Source organism: Chiroxiphia lanceolata, chromosome 10 (assembly GCF_009829145.1).
Source record: "Chiroxiphia lanceolata isolate bChiLan1 chromosome 10, bChiLan1.pri, whole genome shotgun sequence".
Lineage (NCBI taxonomy): Eukaryota > Metazoa > Chordata > Aves > Passeriformes > Pipridae > Chiroxiphia > Chiroxiphia lanceolata.
Genome location: NC_045646.1, coordinates 25675834 through 25695749, shown reverse-complemented (window position 1 = coordinate 25695749; position 19916 = coordinate 25675834). Strand labels below are relative to the sequence as shown.

Sequence of the window (19916 nt, the reverse complement as noted above, 5' to 3'; positions counted from 1 at the left end):
TAGAGTTCCACACATCAGTGGAAGGAGAGAGTTACAGATGGGTTGGGGGGACTTCCCCAGATGATTTTTTTAACTGGTGGCACAGCTGAAATTTGGACTGCTGTCCCTCAGTTTTAAAGCAAGATCCTAGCTGATGGTCCACATTCTCTGAGAATTACAGGCCTTACCTGGGACTGCAGTATTACTGTTGGTTTACCTCTTTTCTGGCTTAATTTTAAAGTTTATCATCTCTGTCTTGTATCAGGCTATGAAATGTCAGTTTTGACATCACTGAACATGTCCCAGCATTTTCTTGTTTTCCACTTTTCTGACAACTGGACTTGCCATATCACTGTGGCTGGCACGGGGGACACCTCACTACAGTACATCCAAGTTGGGAGTGAGTTTGTTTGGACATGGGGAGGTTGTTTTGTAGTTGGTGTGGGATTTTTTGTGTTTTGTTGGGGTGTTTGTATCCAGCAATTTTTTATTTTTTATTATTTTTTTTTTTGTTTTACATACTAATGTTCCCATTAGCTGTTGATTACTCAAATCCAGACCCCCTTCAGTGTCTAACACTAAGTCAGGTTCAACAGGACTCTTGGTCATGGCTGTAATTAGTTCTATACTGAATGTTCCTGCCAGCACAGCTCACCTGACCAGGATAATTTTAAGAAATACCAGATGACCCTAAATATTCTCTCATAGGTCAAGGCTTTCCATTCATTAATGGTTTGTCCTCCTCCTCCTGAGCTTCCTCCAGTATTGCTTTGATATTGGGAAGCTCTCTGAAGGAGAAAGTAGGCTCTGAGGGCAGGCTATCCCTGACACAAGAATAAACACACACCATGGTAAAAAGAAACTATCTTTAGCAACTAACAAAGAAAAGAATGTGAAAGGTGGTGAATGGTGGAAGGTATGAAAGGCTGGTTTTCAGCTGTTGAATTACTCTGCTAGCACGTGGTGCTGTGAGAGAAGCAATGTGATATATGAAAATAAAAACATCGACTGAGCTGGAGACTTCATTTCTGAAGCAGAAAGCTAAGGGTGCCAAATCCTGTTAAATTTTAATGAGATTTTAGATACAACTCCTTGTGTGTCACTGCTTGAAAAACAACACTTGAGACTGATAACAGCAGAGAGCCTGTGAGTTAACACCTGCAGCCCAGCGTGTGGCTCTCAGAGCTGAAATATGGGCTGCTCTGGAAGGCACTTTGGTCAGGGGGCTGTAGTGGTGGGAAGCAATTCCTTTGCCTGAGCCATCAGAACTGCTGTGCAGTTGCTTTTGCTGCCTCTGAGCTTTGTGAGTTTACAGGGCATGTGGGGCCTGTCACCACAAGAAGGGCAGGACTGGCAGAGTTGGTGTCTTCCCCCCAGCCACCTCTATCTCCCAGCCCTCTGTTTCCTGGATGCTCTAGAGCCAAGTGGGAGGCAGGCATGGAACTCTAGTTGTGTGTAAACAGAATAGTGAAACTTTGGGGTGTTTTTACTACTGTAATCAAAGCTTGGCCAATAGGTAATATTTCATGTTTTTGTCTCGTTTGTGGGAGGTGGAGAGGTGTCATACCTTCTTTTCCTTTTTGGGCATGTTTTCTTAACAGGATACTATTTTTGCACCAGGCCCACCTCTCTTTCTGGTGGTTGCAAGGAGTGAAGTGTTCCTCCAGTCTTCAGGTATAATAAGTAGCATGATAAGAACGACATTCATTATTCAACTGGATGAGATTTGTGAAAACACCTCTATTTTTAATAGGTTTTGCAAGCAAGCTTTCATGAGGGCTGAGAGGAAGGAGAAGGGGATAAGCAAGCTAAACTATGTCAAAACATGACTTTAAAGACTTTAAAGTACCAATACTTATTAATTCCTTTGGCATGTATTAGAATAATATTAATCCTGATAAACTGAATTGGTATTAGTTCAGATGTCAGAAGCACTTCTACAGGCATTCAGCTGTAATTTAGCATCAATTAACTAGAACATTATTAAAAGTGTTATTTTAATACATTAAATTTCCCAGTGTGTCCTCAGGCAGTTGCTAGAGCTACTGTGAGCTTCTCCTATCACTCTCCATTTTTCTTTCTAGCTGTAGCTCCTGCTCTCCTTTATTTTACAGTGTGTGCTTCCCACAGCCGCAGAATTCCTCAGGGTGGTTGGCAGGGTGGTCTCCTGCTGCTTAACCTAATTTAGTTGCAGGAAGCTGCTGCAAGGGACAGTCCTGCCTCTTTCCACACCCCTTCCTGGTATTCTTTTTCCTTCTTTGTTGACAGCTAACACTTCCAGAGGTAAGGTTTTTAAACTTAGAGAGCAATTTTTTGACAATTTTGTGACCTTGAAATATCCTCTAGACCACGTAGCTGTTGATCAGTCCAGTGCCATGCTACAGGTTGTGTAGCCAGCACCCGGGAATGTGGGATTTGTTCCTGTCCCTGCTCACAGCAGTGTGGAGATGCTCACTGGAATGCTGGCAGCTCTGTAGCTGTCTGAGCACCTTGCTGTAAGGGACTGTGTGGCCTTGTCACAGTGCTGTGACAAAGAGCTGCTTGTTCAGAAGCTGGCAGGGGAATGCCTGTGCCTCCAACTGCAAAACAGATGTGGTGATTGCTCATTTTATCTCTCTGTTCTTGGGGAATGCCCTGAAAACAGCTTCTGCCTCCAAAGATTGACTCTTATGATGTAGATGGAAATGCCCAGTACAGCAAGCATTTCTACAGTATTTCTATAGTGCAAATAGAGGAGTCTGATACTGGAAAGTGGAACAACCTTTTCCCCTGTATAATGTGTATGAGGTGTCCTGTGGTCAGTCACTGCTGTGGAGTAGGAGTAGTCCACTGTTTTGCATGGGGGAGTTTGGGAAGTGGTAGGTGTTTTCATCTGAGAAGAAATACCTGCTGCCTTGCTCTTTCCCACAGGGTGTAGGGGCCCTACCAGCTGATGTGTGGGGAATGGGGCCGGGATGTGCTGCAGAGGGCAAAGAGCCCTGCAGGCACCTGCCCTGGCACTTGGGTCTGTTTTCATGGGCTTCCCAAGGAGCCCGAAGAACAACTCCTGCTGCCTCTGGCAGCTCCCACCCAGTGAGCTGCATTTCAGCTCACGTGCAGCATGTCAAGACAGGCAACATGCTATTAACAAATGCTTTCTTCAGCCTCTGCCTCCAGTTTGCTATTCCCGTTCACTCCCTGTGGAAGACAAATTTGTGTGTGTCCTCTGCCAATGACCTTAAGGGTCTACATTAGTGCCTGCAGGAGGCAGGGAAATGGCTCTGTGGAAGCAAGCAGCCTTTGGGTCTGGCTCTTCCTCATGGGGACAAACCTCTCTCTGTTTCACTTGTCTGTAGCAGTATTTCTACTTGCATTGTTCATGATACAGAGACGCTTATTTGAGACTCAAAGAGTTTTATAGTATATCTTCCCCCAGCTTTATGATCATTGCAGTCTTCTGTGCTCCCTCTGGGTCTGCCAGCCAAAGGCCAGAAGCAGGGCTAGGCTGGCAGAGGAGGTAATAATTCTTGTTAAAACCAGCTGATAAGCTGGGACAATGTAGGTCCTAGCCCTTTCTTTGGATAGAAAGCAGGAGCTCCTCCAACACCCTCAGTGTTTCTACAGTTACTACAGTAAGCAGTTTTTCTGCAGACCAGCAGAGGCTTGAGTGTGAGCAGATCCTGCCAAATCATCAAATTCAAAATTATTGAAGCATATGGCAATCGCTACCAAAATCTCCTGAGTTTATAGAACCACCAAAGTCACTGAATTCCAGACATATCCTGTACTGCAATATATTGTAGGTTTGAACCAGATGCTTTTGAGAGACTGGAGTGGATTTTAGCAAAAACTGAAGAACTGAAGTCACTTGTAGAGCATGGAAATAACCATTTGCTAATCAAACATCACCAAACATCCACACTATCTTAATCCGAATAAACCTCACAGGAGACCAATGAAACAAATCTGTAAAGGAAATTATTAATTCCACTAAGTCTCTGAGTTTTAGTTGCAGTAAAGATGATGGGTTCATATCACAATAGGATTTCCCCATACGCTCCCAGTTTCCTCCTTCATCCTGGATATACCGGCAGTAATTGTGGGTCCTCTCTCTTCTCCTTCTCCTGTTCCACAAGCACTTTTCTCTTAAACTAGATCAGAGTAAGTAGCATTCTTAATCTGTACTTAGCTTAATTTATGGCTTCAGTTTCAGACCGTAAGAAAGACTGTGACTGTGAAGTTCTCATTTTCCATCAGTATGATAATGTACCTCTCCTACGGTGTATTCCTGCATTTAGTTATGTTTCACTTAGGGCCAGTGTTATGATTTTTTATGCTATATTTTTCCTTTTAAGCAATCAGAATTCTTAAAGTATTTTGCAAGTCTCCTTTAACAAAGTAGATATGATTGGTATGTCTTGGTATTTTTGTTCACTTTTTCCCCCCTGTCTGTCCCTGTACAAGAACATCAATTCTGTTGGACAGTGGTTAACCTCAGGGCTGTTCATCAGGCTGGGACTTTGATTTGCCATCTGGCTCATGCATTTGACTGTGCTTTCTGCACAGTGATGTGGCCTCAGATGCCTTAAAAATGATGGCCTTTTGTATGTTTTGCATGGAAATCTAATTAGTTGTTTACTGATTAAACCACTGTGTGCAATCTAATGTGTTTTCTTTATAGCACTTCTCCTTGGCTTTCATGCAAGCTTCTGTGATGTGTTTGCTGAAGTTTTTAGGTTTCTTTTTGTAGCCCAGCAGTGTCCCCTGTCAGTTTTGTCAAACCTCATCTCCTGCTCTTGGACTTGCGTAGTCAGACCAAGCTGACATCACACCTTGTGAAGATTTCTCAGTAAGAACAGTCATTACCTTTCATCTTTTGTCTTTATGAAGATCAAAGAGCTGCAAGTCCCAGCGAGTGAGGTTTGGTTCAAGGTTCCCATAAAGCCAGATTGGCAAGTCCGATTGGCTTCCTTTGCCAGTTGTGTCAGGAATCTTCTTGGCCATCCAACCTGAGCAGCCACTGCTGTTTGGCTGACTCCTTTGGACGCAGCTGCCTGTGGGCTTCTTGCTGGTGCCTGTAGGTCCTAGGGCAGCAGCTGCCAGTATAACTGCTGCTTTCTGAGGATAGAAAATTTGTATAGCGAAACCCTGGGAGCTGACATTTGTGCTGAGATCCCCTGTGACAGCCACTACCAGACTGTAGCCATTGGTTATGGCTTTAAGAAATCCTGAAGTAGCTCAAGTGATCAAGAGGTCAAATCGTGGCATTTAAGAGGACAGCATGTGTGAGAAAATCAGTCTTATAAATATGTCACTACCTAAGGCACGGGGTGCAGAATTAAGGGATTTCCTAGTTTTATTGTTTGAAAGCGGAATTGATCTCTTGTTCAATTTGTGATAGTGTAGTCAGTTGAGATGCTATTTATTTATTTTGACATTGGACACAGGCTATGCTGCAATACTCCCTGGAGACATTCAGCTGTCTCTTTTGTTCTACTCAGGTTTGGATATTGCTGTCACCGTGGTTTCTGAGTACCTTCTGACCACGTGTTAAGAAATATGATTTAACATATGTCTCATTTAATGTCTTCTCTGGTCCTTTGGGATGAAACAGGTTTGGATATATTTTGCTAGTTAAGCTTTTTTTTTTTTTAATTTCTCATTTTTAATGAGCTACAGATGTTGCCATTTAAGGCAGTAAAATTTGACCAGGTGCCTCCACAATGTCAGCCTTTGCTGTGCATTTGGAGAATTGCTATTCCTAAGAGTTCATCCCAAAGCATGCTGAATATCCACAACTCCTTAACTTCAAAAAGAAGCAGTGGGTGCTTGACAGCTCTCAAATTCAGTACCCAAACTTTATACCACCCCACAGCCAATTTGATGAGATGCTTTCATTATGCAACATGCATGATATGTAAAACTCTTGTTTTTCTAAGGGTTTGTTGCAGTTCATTGAGATGAAACCAGCTGTGAATTTGTACCTTTGAAGGACCCGTGAGGATGTCTATTCTATAAATCAAACCTAGTAGAGTTGTACTTTCCTTGTTTTGTAAACAGTGCTGTAACAAGGACTGCAGCTTGAAAATGCTTGGGAAGAGGAGGTGTGTTGTGATCCTGTGCATGTCTCAGTTCAGTTGTATGCCTATGGTCTATTTACAACAGCCCAACAGCTTTCAAAGTTCAATTGTTAGAGCTTTTGCAAACAGAAACAGGCATAAACTCTGCCCAGCCCAGTCAATGATGTTTTCCCTCAGCCTCTTGTAGTAGAGATTGCAGAGTCCGAAGTTATGTTTCAACTGCTTACACTATAATGTCAGGATAGATGATATCAGGAGAAAATAATCTCTTCCTGATAAAATTTGCTGCCTCATTAATACTCAGCTTGAAATAGATGATTACAGGGAACTGTGCAGGTCTCAGCTTTGTGTTTGAGTATGCCTGTATGTCTTTGTTGAGGGAGAGATCTTGAGTGGGTGCAGGTTGCTCCACCTCTTGTCTATTGCAGTATGGTAGGTTGCAACTTTTTAATTTAAATAGGATCACTGAGCTGTTGACTATCTGTGGTTATTCTTGCACCAGCTGAGTGTAATCCGTGTTACAGAGCCAATATCACTGCCACGTCTTCTCTGAAAGCACCCCTGGACATGCATTGTCACTTACTAAGGAAATACGTGATGGTTTCCCCCAGCTCACCTACGGTGAGCCCCTGGGATTCAGCTGCTGGCAGGGTGGGCAGCCAGGAGGGGGGCTGTGGGGAGGGAGAGCTGCCAGAGGAGCAGCACGGACTTGCAGGGTGCTGGGATGAAAGTGTGTGGGGGTGTTCAGGCAAGGCTCTTAGTTAAGGACTTGCTTGGTGTTACTGAAGAAAGGAGAAGGGGATTTGATGAGAAACAAGCAGGGTAGGACAACACCAACAATGATGGCCAGAGATACAGTGATGGGGAGTCAATTTATGTCTTGGTTATGATGCAAAGTCTTGAATGTTTTCTCTGGGCTGTGTAGCTATGTAAACAGACTGTAAGGTTTCTCTAGAGGCAGCTTAGTTCCAGTGTGTTTGGTGCTTACTCATGGAACGCACCAGGAAGATGCTGAATTGCAATCAGTCGCGATGACTTTCCTTTTGATTTGTGAACTAGATCAGAGTCATGATGTAAAGGTCTTGAAGATGACAGCTGATACTTAGAGGGGTCTGGATGGCCACTAGATCTGTACCTACTGGAGTACTTCTCTGAGCCCATCACTTACACAGAATTTAACTGAAAACTGAGCTATGGGGTGGAGAAATGCTCTTCACTCACTTCACAGAAATGAAGCACAGACAAGACCCTGTAGGGGAAGGTTTTATAATTAAATAGCTGGGACTTATCTCCTGCTGTCTTTACATAAATTAGCTTATGTTTTGAACATCTCAAATGACTTGCAGCTATTAGGTAGAAATCCCTTCCCTGGAGCTTGGACTTGTACCTTTTTGTCCTTAAGGTATCTCTTTAAATGCATTAGTACATCAGCTAAACAGATACTATCTGTGGGACTGTGCAGCCACAGAGAGCTCTGCCTTTTCTTCTCTTCAGGGTCTGGGAGAGCTCACCAGTGTAGGAACTGCAGTGGCTTTACGTTTATGGCAAAAATTCCTCTCTTCACAGCCTAGAAGTGGATTCAGAAACACTTGCTGTAAAAATGGAAGTGCACGAGGGAGGAGAGTGACTAATTAATTATCTACGTGCCTGGGAGACCAGCACTGACACAAAGTTGTCCCAGACATGGGAGGAACTTGCAGCACCTCCTGGGTACGGTTGGTACCAGTTTCCTATGGTCCCACCAGTGCTGTTGGCTGTGCACCTGCTGAGTGCTGCAGAAGCTGTGCATTCCACATCAGATCATTCAGTCAGAGTATCCTGGCTTGCTTTCTTTTCAATCAGTGTTTTAATGGCTCGAACATGGATGTCTCCTGTTTGAGATGATTTACAATGTGTACGCTGCAAGTTGGTTCAGTTTAGTATTGTTGGCTACGGATATGCTGAAGGAGGCTATGTCTTATTTTTTCAAAGAATGTGCTCGAGAGCATGGACTTCTACCAGTTTGATTGTTTATTGGTTTTCCTCCTCCCTTTTGGTTTGGATTTCTGATTTAGACGATATAAAAAGATATCACCTCAGATATAATTAAAATATGTTTTGTTTTGGAGAGGTCATGAAGTGCTGTTTCCTAATGTGGCAGTACTGTTATTAGGCAAAATTCCTGTTGCAGGTGCCTTGTTAAGGAGGTCCTCCTTGTCAGAGAAAAGAGTAGTCGGGGAAGAGTATTGGGTTTTACATAAAGTGGCAATATTCATGTTCCTGGAGGCTGGCAGAGCACAAGGCACGAGCAGTCCAGATTTATATATGTGCTTCTCTGTGACCCTGATAGCCTTGTTGCAGCCATGCTGTGGCTGGGATGTGAGCGGGAAATTCTTGCACTCTGCTCTATACATAGATAGAGCACTGATAAATTATGAGGTTTCATCACAGGCCTGATGATAGGGAGCGTTTCGTTGCCAAGAGGGGGGCCTTGTGAGAAGTTTGACTCCAATTAAAAACACAACTTCACACAATAGAAAATATAACCTCTTCATGATAAAGAGGAAGAGACAAAAGATACAACCCAAAGCACTGAACTCTGGAAGGCATGTACAAAAGGTATGTATAAACCATACAGTGTTTTGTTGTTTGAGTTGTTTTTCAGTAATTTTTAAAGATCTTGTGGTTGAGTGCTCTAGTTGTTTTCAGGGTCTTAAAGGGGTGCTTTGTTTTTTAAGTTTTGGGTTTTTTTCTTGGGACCAGCCTTTCTGAAACACCTGACTATGTAAAGACACCTCTTGGTGCTCTCTGCTGGACTCATTCCAGGAAAACAGCCAAGGAATGAACAGAGCTAAGCAGGAGGACAGATTCAGGCTTTGGTTCAGGTGCACTTTGCCTCCTGCCGCGCTTGGGGACGTGGTTTAGTGGTGAACATGGTGGTGCTGGGTTAACAGGTGGAGTTGATAACATAGAGGTCTTTTCCAACATTGATGATTCTATGAATCTGTTCAGATGCTGATGCTGTAGTGCCTGAGAAGTGATGTGTCAGTGTGGGGGACACTGTCCCTTCAAGCACAAATGTGTCACCATGGCCATTGAACTATGCAGGCACGTGGCCATCATCTTGCCTTAGAGGAACCCACCTAGTGGGGGTGGGCAGCTGGTCCAAGCTGTTTGTACTCACATCTGTTAGTCCTGCCTGATTTTCTGCAAGATCTAGTATGAAACAGAGCAGTTTGGTGTCCTTTTGAAGAATTGGCTAAAAACATTCCCCTATGGCATCTCTTGTTGATTGTCTCTATTTACTGAATAGAGAAATTCTCATTATATTCCTTTGGTTTTGATCACTGCAATCAAATGAGGATAATTTTATAAAGGAAGAGCAGTATTATGCACTGCTGAACAAATAATGAAAGACTACTAGATGGGAATAATGGGTGGTAGGAGAGAGAAATTTTTGAAAAAAAACTGGATTCGGGAACTAAGTAGATTTAATGAAAGCTATCTTTCAGAACTCTCTGACACAGCTTTAAATAAGTCTTCATCTGGCATGTGAAGTAAGCAAGAATGTAAAAGCCCATATAGAAATTGAATTGGACTTTCAGATTGTATGCCTAGACGTGACATTCTTCCTTCATTCATCCAGACTTCCCTTTATTTCTGTGTGATCTTACTATGAACGCTGCTGAAGTGGGATCTGCCCACACAGCATATTGCAGCTTCAGTGCTGAAGGCAGTATCAGCATCCATCCACTTTCATATCTGAATTTGGTTGGAGGGTGGGGGAATCCCTTCCCTTTTGGATAGCAGATGTCAGTCTCCTACTCTCCCACAGCTCCCAGAAGTGAACTCTGCCTGACTCCTGTTGGAGTAACATGAAGAAAAGGATCTCCCTTGCAAGCACAGGACGATAAATAAATGTAAGACCTTAAACAAACTCCCTTGAACAGCATTAGCCAGATCTCTGCTTGGGGTAACAAATGCCAGATCAGGTTTCCCTGTCTCTTCTCGTGTTTTACACTCAGTTATAACACCTTTGAAATAAGTGCTTTGGTCAAGAGCAGCTCACGCTCTGTCTTCAGCTGAAGAGTTCCTTGACTCTGAGCAGGATTTGGCAGAGTATGTTCAGGGCACAGACGATGGAGACCACTGTCCTTACTGATCCAGAGCTAAGGAGGGGGACAACTTCGAGCAGTAGTAGTGCAGTGTAGGGGGGGCTGTGTAAGGGCCTGGAAGCTGAGAGATGGGGATCAAGGGTGTAGTGGAGGCCTTTTTCAAGTGCTTGGCTTCAAATTATCTTCCTCCCTGGGTACCTGGAACCCACGGGACACTACTGGGATAGCAGTGGGTTTTAAACTGCTGCTGGTTGCTGAGGTGCATGTGCTCTCTTGGGGAGTGGGTCGTACTTTGGGAAGGAGGACAACCTCTGTGAATGAGGGGAGAGAGCAAGCTGCAGGCCAGGATAAATATTTGAGTACTGGCCACCTGCCTCACCTGTCATCTTCCCCTGCAGCCTGGCTGATCCCAGCGCTGGGCCAGTGCCTCCCTCTTGCCACAGGGACTGCAAGTACCTCTTGACACCTGGAGCCAGCAGTCCAGGGCAAAACCCCTGTTCCCAATGATGGGTCTGTCTAAGAGATGGCCCTCCATGGGGTTCTGCGGGAAGGGCAGGGGTGATGGGAGCGGCTGGGAGCAGATGTGTAGCTGCAGGCAGCAGTGACCACCAGGACACGGGTGGAAAAGTCCTGTGACGCACTGTAACAGAAAGTGTCTCAGCACTGGCTGTGGCAGGACCTTTGCCCAGCTGCCTTTGGGCACAGGGGATTCCCTGGGATTGATGTGTCAGGCTGCAACAGCCCTCATGTGCTGCCATTGACTGTGAGTGCCAGGTAGGTGTGGCATGGCCATGAGGTGTAATGGGTTGTAGTCCCTGATGGGTCTGTTGGCAGTCTGGGAACCACTGGCTTGTTTGATAATCTCACCTCCCCCCCGAGACAGCTGACTTTGGAAAGGAGAGCAGACACTGAGAGTTGTAGTGGCCCCAGTGGCACGTGCAGCCCAGAGCTCACGCCAGGGCAGTGAACTCATGATGAGTGCTGACCTCCAACATTTCAAGAGAACAGAAACTTCTGAATTAGCTGTTGCTGTCATGGCTTTGCTCAGAACATCATGCTACAGTCCACAAGCTTAATTTTGGTTTTGACCATTCATAAAGGGTTGCCACAGTCTGCGTCTGGAACACAGAGTGTTTGTGCTCACTGATGTTGTGGTGATTGTGGGTGGCAGGGGTGCTGGGTTCTCCTCACTGACCCTCACTCAGCCCTTCTGGAGAGCTGGGATCCCCCTGGCCCTGTTCATGGCCTGAATCTGGCCTCATCTGGTGAGATGCCTGGAGCAGAGCTGAGCTGAGGCACCGCCCGGTTCTGCCTCACCTATTGTGTCAGATTCAATTTGCTCACCCTTGTGCTTTCGCCCAAAGCCAGACGACACTGTGCCTTCATTGTGCAGGTCTGTCAGGAAAAGGTCCTCTCCTCTATGAGAGAAAAGGGGTTTATGCTCTTTTGTCGATGGGCTAATGCAACCTGATGAAAAGAGCCACGTCCCCACTGCCCTGTGGGAGCACTGCCCAGCACAGGCTCTGAGGGCTTCCAAATCTCCTGCACTTGCTCTCAGAAAAACCCTATCAACATTTTGGGAGACTCATTAATGCTCCACCAGCCTTGCTATGATTTATAAGCTGTTTTGTGGGTGCAGAATTGCAGATGGCCGCATATTATAACTATGCCAGGAATGGTGAAGTGTTTTCTGGAATTGCCTCTGGCTCCAGCATTGAATGGAAAACCCTCAAAGTGCTGTGGGCTAGTTCAAAGAGACAGGGTTAGGCACGTGGCAGACAGGCATCACTCCCCAGTGGGCCGCTCACATGAGGACCTCGCTGGCCCAGGCAGATTTGCCCCTTCCCTCCCAAGGGACTGGCTGCATCTTAGAAGACAAACTGTCTGCCCTGCAAAATCAAAAGGAAAAGGCAGAATTCATACCTGCAGGGTTTGGGGGTGAGATTGGGTTTCCCCCCCGCCCTTGTAAAAATCATGCTCCAAAGTGGTGAAGTTCTGCATTTGCTGGGTTAATTTACCTGTGATCTTAAAGACTTGAAGTTTTAAAAATTAAATTCTAGCAGCAATTGATGTGGCAGATGTAGTCTCTTCAAATAAGAGATGATGAAAAGTAAAGAAGGATGAATAGATTATTGTTTTTATTAAAGATATTATGGAGGAATAAATTCTTCTCATGAACAGGCTTTCTTAGCTTATTCCCATCTCTCATAAATCATTGCCACAGTGTCAGTTAATATTGTTTGGGGATCTTGCTCCGGAATGTTTTAGATTGGAAGAAAGAAATTCATATCACAAAACAAATGGTCTCTGTGATCACCATAAAGGTTACTGTAGTTTACAGAAAGTAAAATATTTACCATCTGATTCACATCATAGGTAAGATAAAGATTGAATGCTAAGGTGGGGAGAATAGCCCGAGGGCACAAGCCACTCCTACCAATACCAGCCAGGATTAATGAACGGCTTTCACTCCTACTTGCTTTGTACTTGAAAGTCTTTGCTGCATTGACTTCAGACTGTAATTAGATTGACTGGAAAACTGAATTATGTGCAAAGAACTGCTCAGATCACAATTGAGGTGCATGAGCTTTATTTGTCCACCCTAAGCATGTGTCACCTTCAACAAGCAGCAAAATATTTCCAGCATTTAATAAAAAAAGAAAGACGCATCTTAGGAAGTTGGGTATAAAGACAACAGTATTAGTCTGGAACGCTTCCATCAACACTGCCTCCGTACAATCCTTAACATCCACTGGTCAGATTATGTGACCAATACATCTGTACTAGAGCAAGCAGCTGTCACTAGTACTGAGGCCATGTTACTGAGAACGCAGCTGCGATGGGCAGGGCACGTCTCAAGGATGAAGGACCACCGCCTCCCTAAGATCCTGCTCTATGGTGAACTTGCCGCTGGCTGCCACATGAGAGGAGCCCCGAAGAAAAGATTCAAGGACTCCTGAAACAACATCTCAGCCTTGGCCATATTGATCACCATAACTGGTCTACTCTGGCCTCCAATCGGGAGGCCTGGAGACACACCATCTATAACGCAGCTGTCTCCTTCGAGAACTCACGCAGGATCACTCTCAAGGCAACGCAGAAAGAACCGTGTCTTGCAGAATACACCATCTAAGGAGTCTTTCTGCTGCGCCTTTTGCAATCGGATATGTCTGTCACGTATTGGCCTCATAAGCCACCAGCGTGCCTGTAACAAATGTGTATAGAGCCTTCCCAAATCTTCGTTCACGAAGCCTAGCCATGATTAGTCTGGAGAAGGAAGGAGTGTCCTGGCTTCTTCAGCATGACAATCTTAAATGAATGGCTTTGACAAGAGTACTTGAGTGGCAGCATCATTCAAAGAATAGTGTTTACCTACCTGAAGTTGGAGTACTTGCCATGGGATGAATAGAGTTCACTGAACATTGTTCTTTGAACTTAATTAAGCATCAGAAACCCCACTTTCTAGGTTTGTAAGAACAGAGGTTTTGATGATCATCTCGGTTTCCTTTTAATGTGTGTATTTTTTATCTTTTATATTTGATTGAATGCTCTCATAGTTTTAATGCAGAGTGTGATAGTGCTGGTAGACAAATGTGTAGAGTCTGAGCAGCTCTGGCGCTGTCATTAAAGGTATCTGATGTTGCTCAGCAGCTCAGGAAGGTGTACCCATAATGCAAGTGTTCTGGAAACTTGGGAGATACCTCTAAGCACCAAACTTTAGTGCTGAAGTACCATGGGCTCCGGGGAAAGGAATGGAGTTTGAGGTAACTGAACTAAATATCCGGAGCAGTCCATCCTGCAAGCCACACTCCCTAGGGAAGCTTTGCCCACAAGTAATCCAATTTCAGTTTGAAATGAGCTTGAGTCAGCTGCAGAGCTGTAGTTTGCCCTGGCTTTTCTCTGGCAGCAAACAGGAGGGGGACCACCAACCTTTTAAGCCCATACTGCACATTCCCCATTCTGCCAGCACTACAACTAGTAGAAGTGAGAAATGATTTACTGAAAAAAAAACTTTTTTGTGGGGTAAGTTGTCAAAGGGGAAGCTGAAAAATAGGTTTTATCCGTTGTTTTGCTTGTGGTGGGATAACATGGAGGCAGGTCCTGGTGCTGATCCTTTACAGTGTCTGTCAGCAGCACTGTAATGCCAGCACAACTGTGGACTTGGGCTGAGGCCTCTGACAAGATCTGAAAAATAAGGGCAAGAATTTTACAACTGAATAAAATGTGAAGTCTATAAATTTAACGGGCCTTGCATTTTGAATTACAATGGAATAAATTTTCCTCTTAAAAGGAGAAATTGTCTCGCTTGTGACTTTCTTCAGTGTTTTACAAGGTTATGAAGAAAACTTCTAAGCGTGTTTTGGCAGTTCACATTCTGCGGTCTCTATTCAGAAGATATTTTTTAATTTCCCTCTACAGTTAAGTTTCTCTTGGGGCACCTCCCCTGGCTAACTCTTTGTGTTAAGCAGCTAGAAAGTTGGCAGCATCCTTAAAACTTCAAATGCATTTGGAGCAAAGGCTTGTGTTAGGACATTTGAGTGCAATTAGAAGTGAAACCAAGTTTGACTGACTTTTCTTGAGATCTGCTTACCTTCAGTTTCAGTGAGACAAGTTGTCCCCTGAAGAATTTCTCTTGCATGTTCAGATGAGGTACCTGCAGGAGGAAGAATTAGTTTGGTGGTTGGAAACCTGAGGTTAGCAGACATATCGTATGTCACAGTGATTTTTTATTTTTTTTTTAAATAAAATGAGGGTGGAATGCAGGATCAAAATTGCCTCATGTCCTTTAACTTTGAAGTTAATGCTTTATTTTGGCTGCTATCACAGGTGCCCTTGTAATGAACTAACTGGTGGTGATGCTGGCAAGCATGTGCTCCCCAACCAAAGGCAGCGTTAGCGCTCTGTCCAAACTGGGGTCCAGGGAACCCAAGGTATATGGAACTGTGGCTCCCTAATGCAAATGTGCAACCTGGCCTTTGGGGCAACACAAAGACAGCACGCTCTGTAGGCATTGTGGATGTCTGTACTGAAGAAGGTGACAATGATGGTGTGTTTTGTAGTCCAGTAAGCACCGGCCACTCCTGTCCTCCAATGAGGAGGAGCAGGACATTGAATGCAGAGCAAGTGCGTGGTTTTGGGAGCTACCACCTCTGGTGAGCATCCCCACAGCACGGTTATGAATAACCGCATTCACTTCTGCCTCTCGTGGGCTTGGTATTTCTTATTCTCTTTTGGTCTGAGTTCAAATATCAAAGGTCAACATAAGTTCGTGTTACTATTTTACCACAGAAGTGTTATATGGTTATTGAAAAATAAGAAGAAATACAGGGGAATAAGGTTCTTTTTAATACCTGGTTTCCTTTAAGGAGGCATCATTTGTTCTCAGAATGTCTCTGGTGAGTCTACAGCAATAGTCTTGGTCAGTATGCTCTTACCCACTTTTATAAATCTTCTAGTCACTGTGCTTGCTAAGCTTTCCCACAGTGTTAGTTTTTAGGGTTTGATTGATTTAACTCCTTTCCCTCTTCCTCTCTCTCTCCCTCCCTTCTCCTTTTTCTTTTCTTTTTCTTTTCCGCCTTGTTTGCACTGTCACTCCTCTCTATGGTAAAGCAGAAATGGTGAAGCTCTCATACAGCTCTGGTAATAAATTTTTAGTCTCTTATGAACTGCAGCAAAGTCAAAGGAATTAAAATAGATGTTGAGAGCAAACACCTGTTTTCTCAGGAGGCAGTAGTAATTTGTTCCGTCCTCTAAGTCCTGTGCCATTGGGTGCCTGTGGAAATACTGGACTATTATGCCTATGTAATGTGATGAGTGTTAAAGGTTGAAAGAGAGTATCCATAGGTTTCTGGCTGGCCCTCAGCCACAAATCTGCTTCACTTAAAGACACTCCACCCCTTTCCCCACCCAGCTGTGGTAGGAAGCCTCAGTCCCTTGCCTAAACATGAGTGTCGTTGTGTGGCTCTTTTGAGAGTACACTGCAAAGAGGAGTAATTGTGCAGAGAAGGGCTAAGCTCAAGTAGTAAAGTCCTTGTAGAGGAATGAGCTGAGTGCTTCCTCTTAGTTCACCACCTGACACTGTGGACCTGAGCTGTGACTGGGGTTTTCTGACAATTAGTCAAGCCTTTCTCATAAACAGCTGAAAATAGTGCAGGAGACTTGATGAAAATGGAATGGAATAACAGTCACAGGGGAAAAACAGCAAAGGCCAAGAAATGAAAGGGGCACTAGAGGAGTGCTGAAGAGAACAGGAAAGATATGAGAAGAACAAGAGAAAATGAGGGCAGGATTAAAAGGAATGAAGAGGTGGGTAAGGACAGAAGTAGGAGAGGAGAAAAAGGTGTGAGCAGGGAAATGTAAGAGTAAAACTATTGAAAGAAAAGCAGAGGGATGGGCAGAGACCTTACTCCATGTGTACTCAATGTGTGATGCTGTACAAGTAACATACCTAATGAGGCAGGCAGCTAAGTTGTGGCTTCCTGCAGGTATGTGCTGGTTCACAGCAGTGCCCATGGGTGAGACCCTCGAGCCTGCCTCAGCAGATAATGTGCTTTGTGGGAGCAGATCAGCACACAAACCAAATATCTGTACTGTGAGTGTTTTGAGGGCTTTTAGCACCATCTGTTTCTGACCTGTATCAGGATCCTGCCAGCACTGGGTGCACTTCTGGAGTCCTCCAGTGCACATCTCTGTTTAGTCTCAGCTGAAAGGAATTCCCTTCCTGTGCTGTGTGACTGCCATAACCTCATGATATAAAGCACAGTGAGTGGGGATGATGGGCAGATCATCTCTGAAAGTTGTTCTCCTTAGTTCAATTGTACTAAGCAACTGGAATTAAGTCTGCAGGTGTTGGATTTAGCTTCATTTACATACCTCAGTAAATGTGGGGCCTGAGTGTGCTGAGCTGACATACTGTTTGGTACTCACACCACTGTGCTAATGCAGGGTAGGTGGGGTTTCTCCATTGCAGGATCAAGGACCTGCTCTAGGAAGAGGTAAGTCAGGGACAGTGCTGAATGCCGAGCACCAGATGACTGAGTAATGTGTAGAGTAAATGTGCTTGCCCACAGCCTGGTGATTGAGCATGTAGATACAGGCTCAGAAGGTTCCAGTGTGGATTAGAGCCTCTCATATTAGATCTGAAATACCAATCCAAAATCAGCTCTCTTCAAGCTGGTGGACATTTAGCAGCTGTTCATATGCATGCATATTGCAGGCTGCATGAGTCTGCTTCTCTCTGTCACTCAAACCCAACAAAACCAAAAAGTAAAGAAAGAATTCAGGCTTTGACTAATACCAGCTTAGGTGAGGGAAGCTGGTCTAAAACTGGTGGACAGGTCTTTGGAAAATTACTTTCTTAATATTTGTAATGTGGCAGCATGTAAAGGTCCCAGTCACATATGTTTTATAAGGTTTATTTTTTCCCAAAGTGTTGGGGCTACATAATTCTAGAGCTCCTGGACCACTACTTTGGGAATGGATTTGTGTACACTACCCCCAAACATCTCCAGATGCGTTGCCCAGTTCCCCATACATCAGTTTGACACAGGCTTATCTTAGGAAATAAATGTTTGAAAACAAACCAAAAATAACACTATTGTGTAAAAAATTCTCTGGAAGAAAGGTTTGTTTTGTTTCTGTGGGTGTGAGCCAGGGATCAGAGGCAATAATATTCCCTATTTAACAGTATTAATTTTAAGAATTTCCCCAGTTCAGCTTGGTTTCTAGTCCTTAAAGGTCACTGCTGTTGTTTTTCCATGGGGTTTTTTGCATTATTATGAGCAAGAAGCTAAGGGCCAATACATGTGTTGGGTTTGTCCCGGCCTCTGCCAAACTCATTTCTTGTCCTGGTCATGACTTTCTTTTTTTGAAGCTTATTGCAAGTCAGGTCACACAGTCCTGTCTCGTTTCTTTCTGATGGGCCAGAATAAATCTCTCCCAGACTGAGAGGTATAATGACTGCACTCAGCTCACTCATCACCTCTGCCTGATGAGTTCAGTAGTCATGCAGGACAGCAGATCTCCAGTGCATATTGGATATTTGCTTCTTAGGTTCCCAGTGTGTTGATAGTAAGAGGCTGCATTTAAAACTGCCCTCTCGAGCTTCATGTCCCATTTTCCATCTAAGTGCCCTTCTCCTGGGTTTATGAGCCTCTGCCGGGTGTGAGGTGTTTGCTTAGCCAGTGGTTGGCTGTTTATGCCAAGTACAGAGTGTCTGTGTGTACATGTGTGTATGTAGGAAAAGCACCTCCAGACTATTGACTGGCACTTCTGTGAGCCCCACTCTGCTCTTACCAAGGTTCCCCTGCATTTGTGGAATGGCGTGGAGGGTGAATTGGAGTCATCTCCAGGTGAGGAGATATAAAGCGGTAGAAGACCCACCTCACCTTGCACTAATTGGCCTTCACAGTGACTGACTTTATGGAGGGTCAGGGAGCAAATGGACAAGGTGATTACACATTTCACAGGCTTCAGAGCCAGGAATGACATCTGAATACCTGCAGGCCATATTGATTTGGAGCAAGTCAGTGCTGTCTTTTTAGCCCTGCTCCATCCCAGCTCTAACTAGCTGTCGGTTAGCATTGCTTTGGGGACACTATTGTGTTTCTAACATCTCAGCACTTCACTGCCCTGGTGCTCAGTCTAAATTTACTACTGCTGGTTGTTTTCAATTGTATTTTGCTTCCTTATAAGACCTGCTATCCTTCTGAGCTGTTCTTGCCTTTCCTGTGAGCCAGCTCAGTTTCCATCTGGGATGTGCTGTAAGAAGGCAGCTCATGAGGTGTCTGTGTTTTATGGATCGCTCTTTCAGCACTGGTTTGATGAGTTGTGATGTTGGAGCCTGAAACCTGACAAGAGTTTGCTCTGATTAGGTGGCGTTATGGCACGAGGTGCCACACTGAGCAGAGATGAGCTAGTGAAGATACACTATCACCCTTGCTGCATTTCTGCCTTTAATAAATAGTAGAGGGGCTGTTCACTGACAGCTATTTCGTGTGGTGCTGTGTGATAGACTGCAAAACACTGCTGGTGTCTGTCCCCTATTTATATAGGGCAAAGCAAACTGCTAAGAGCCCTCTTTGATTGTTATGGTTCTGCAAATGAGCCTGTGAGGGAGTGCTACATCCCGTAATGGTGGCATTTAGGTACCACCATCTTTTTCTCATCAGACTCACTGGCAGGCACAGCTTTAGTCAAAGCCTTCCTGCCTTGACAGCTCTCTGCTCTATCCCTTGGAGAGGGAATATTCTTCAGCCATCAGCACAATCCTGCTGTCATGCTAAGGAGCAGCAAGCCCACAACACAGCTGAAACTCCAGGAACTGTGCTTGGTTCCTGGCAAAATGCATCAAAAGGAAGGGAGACATTTATCTTGCTTTTTTCTATGGGTGTCTAAAATATTATATATGTACTCAAAATACCAATGTAAGGGACTCTTTCCCTAGCTAAAATCTAACCGCCTCTGGTCTGACATTCAAGAAGCTGTGCATTGCATCACTTGAAAAGTGCAGCTTGTGTTCAGTCACTCCAGACTCTGGTTTGAATCAGAACCAGACTGTTTTTGACCACAAGTTTTGCAGTATAACGGCTGTTCATCTGGGCCCAGTAAGTGCTCTGATTTATTGACCTCGCTCCAGTTCCTAGCAGACAGCCTCCCACATCACAGAAGTGCCCAGCTGGAGGTGTTACTGGGAGCCTCAGATGGGAAGTCTAGGAATGGATAAACCTGGAGACTCAGAGGCTTCTGGGCATCAGAAGCAGTCTCTTTGGATCAAGTTAAAGCA

At 44.5% G+C, this 19916-nt stretch overlaps 1 protein-coding gene across 1 annotated transcript in view; it reads left to right on the top strand.

Moving 5' to 3' along the window:
* The window catches only part of GPC1 (glypican 1), a 199844-nt gene that overhangs the window by 35736 nt on the left and 144192 nt on the right, over nt 1-19916 (top strand).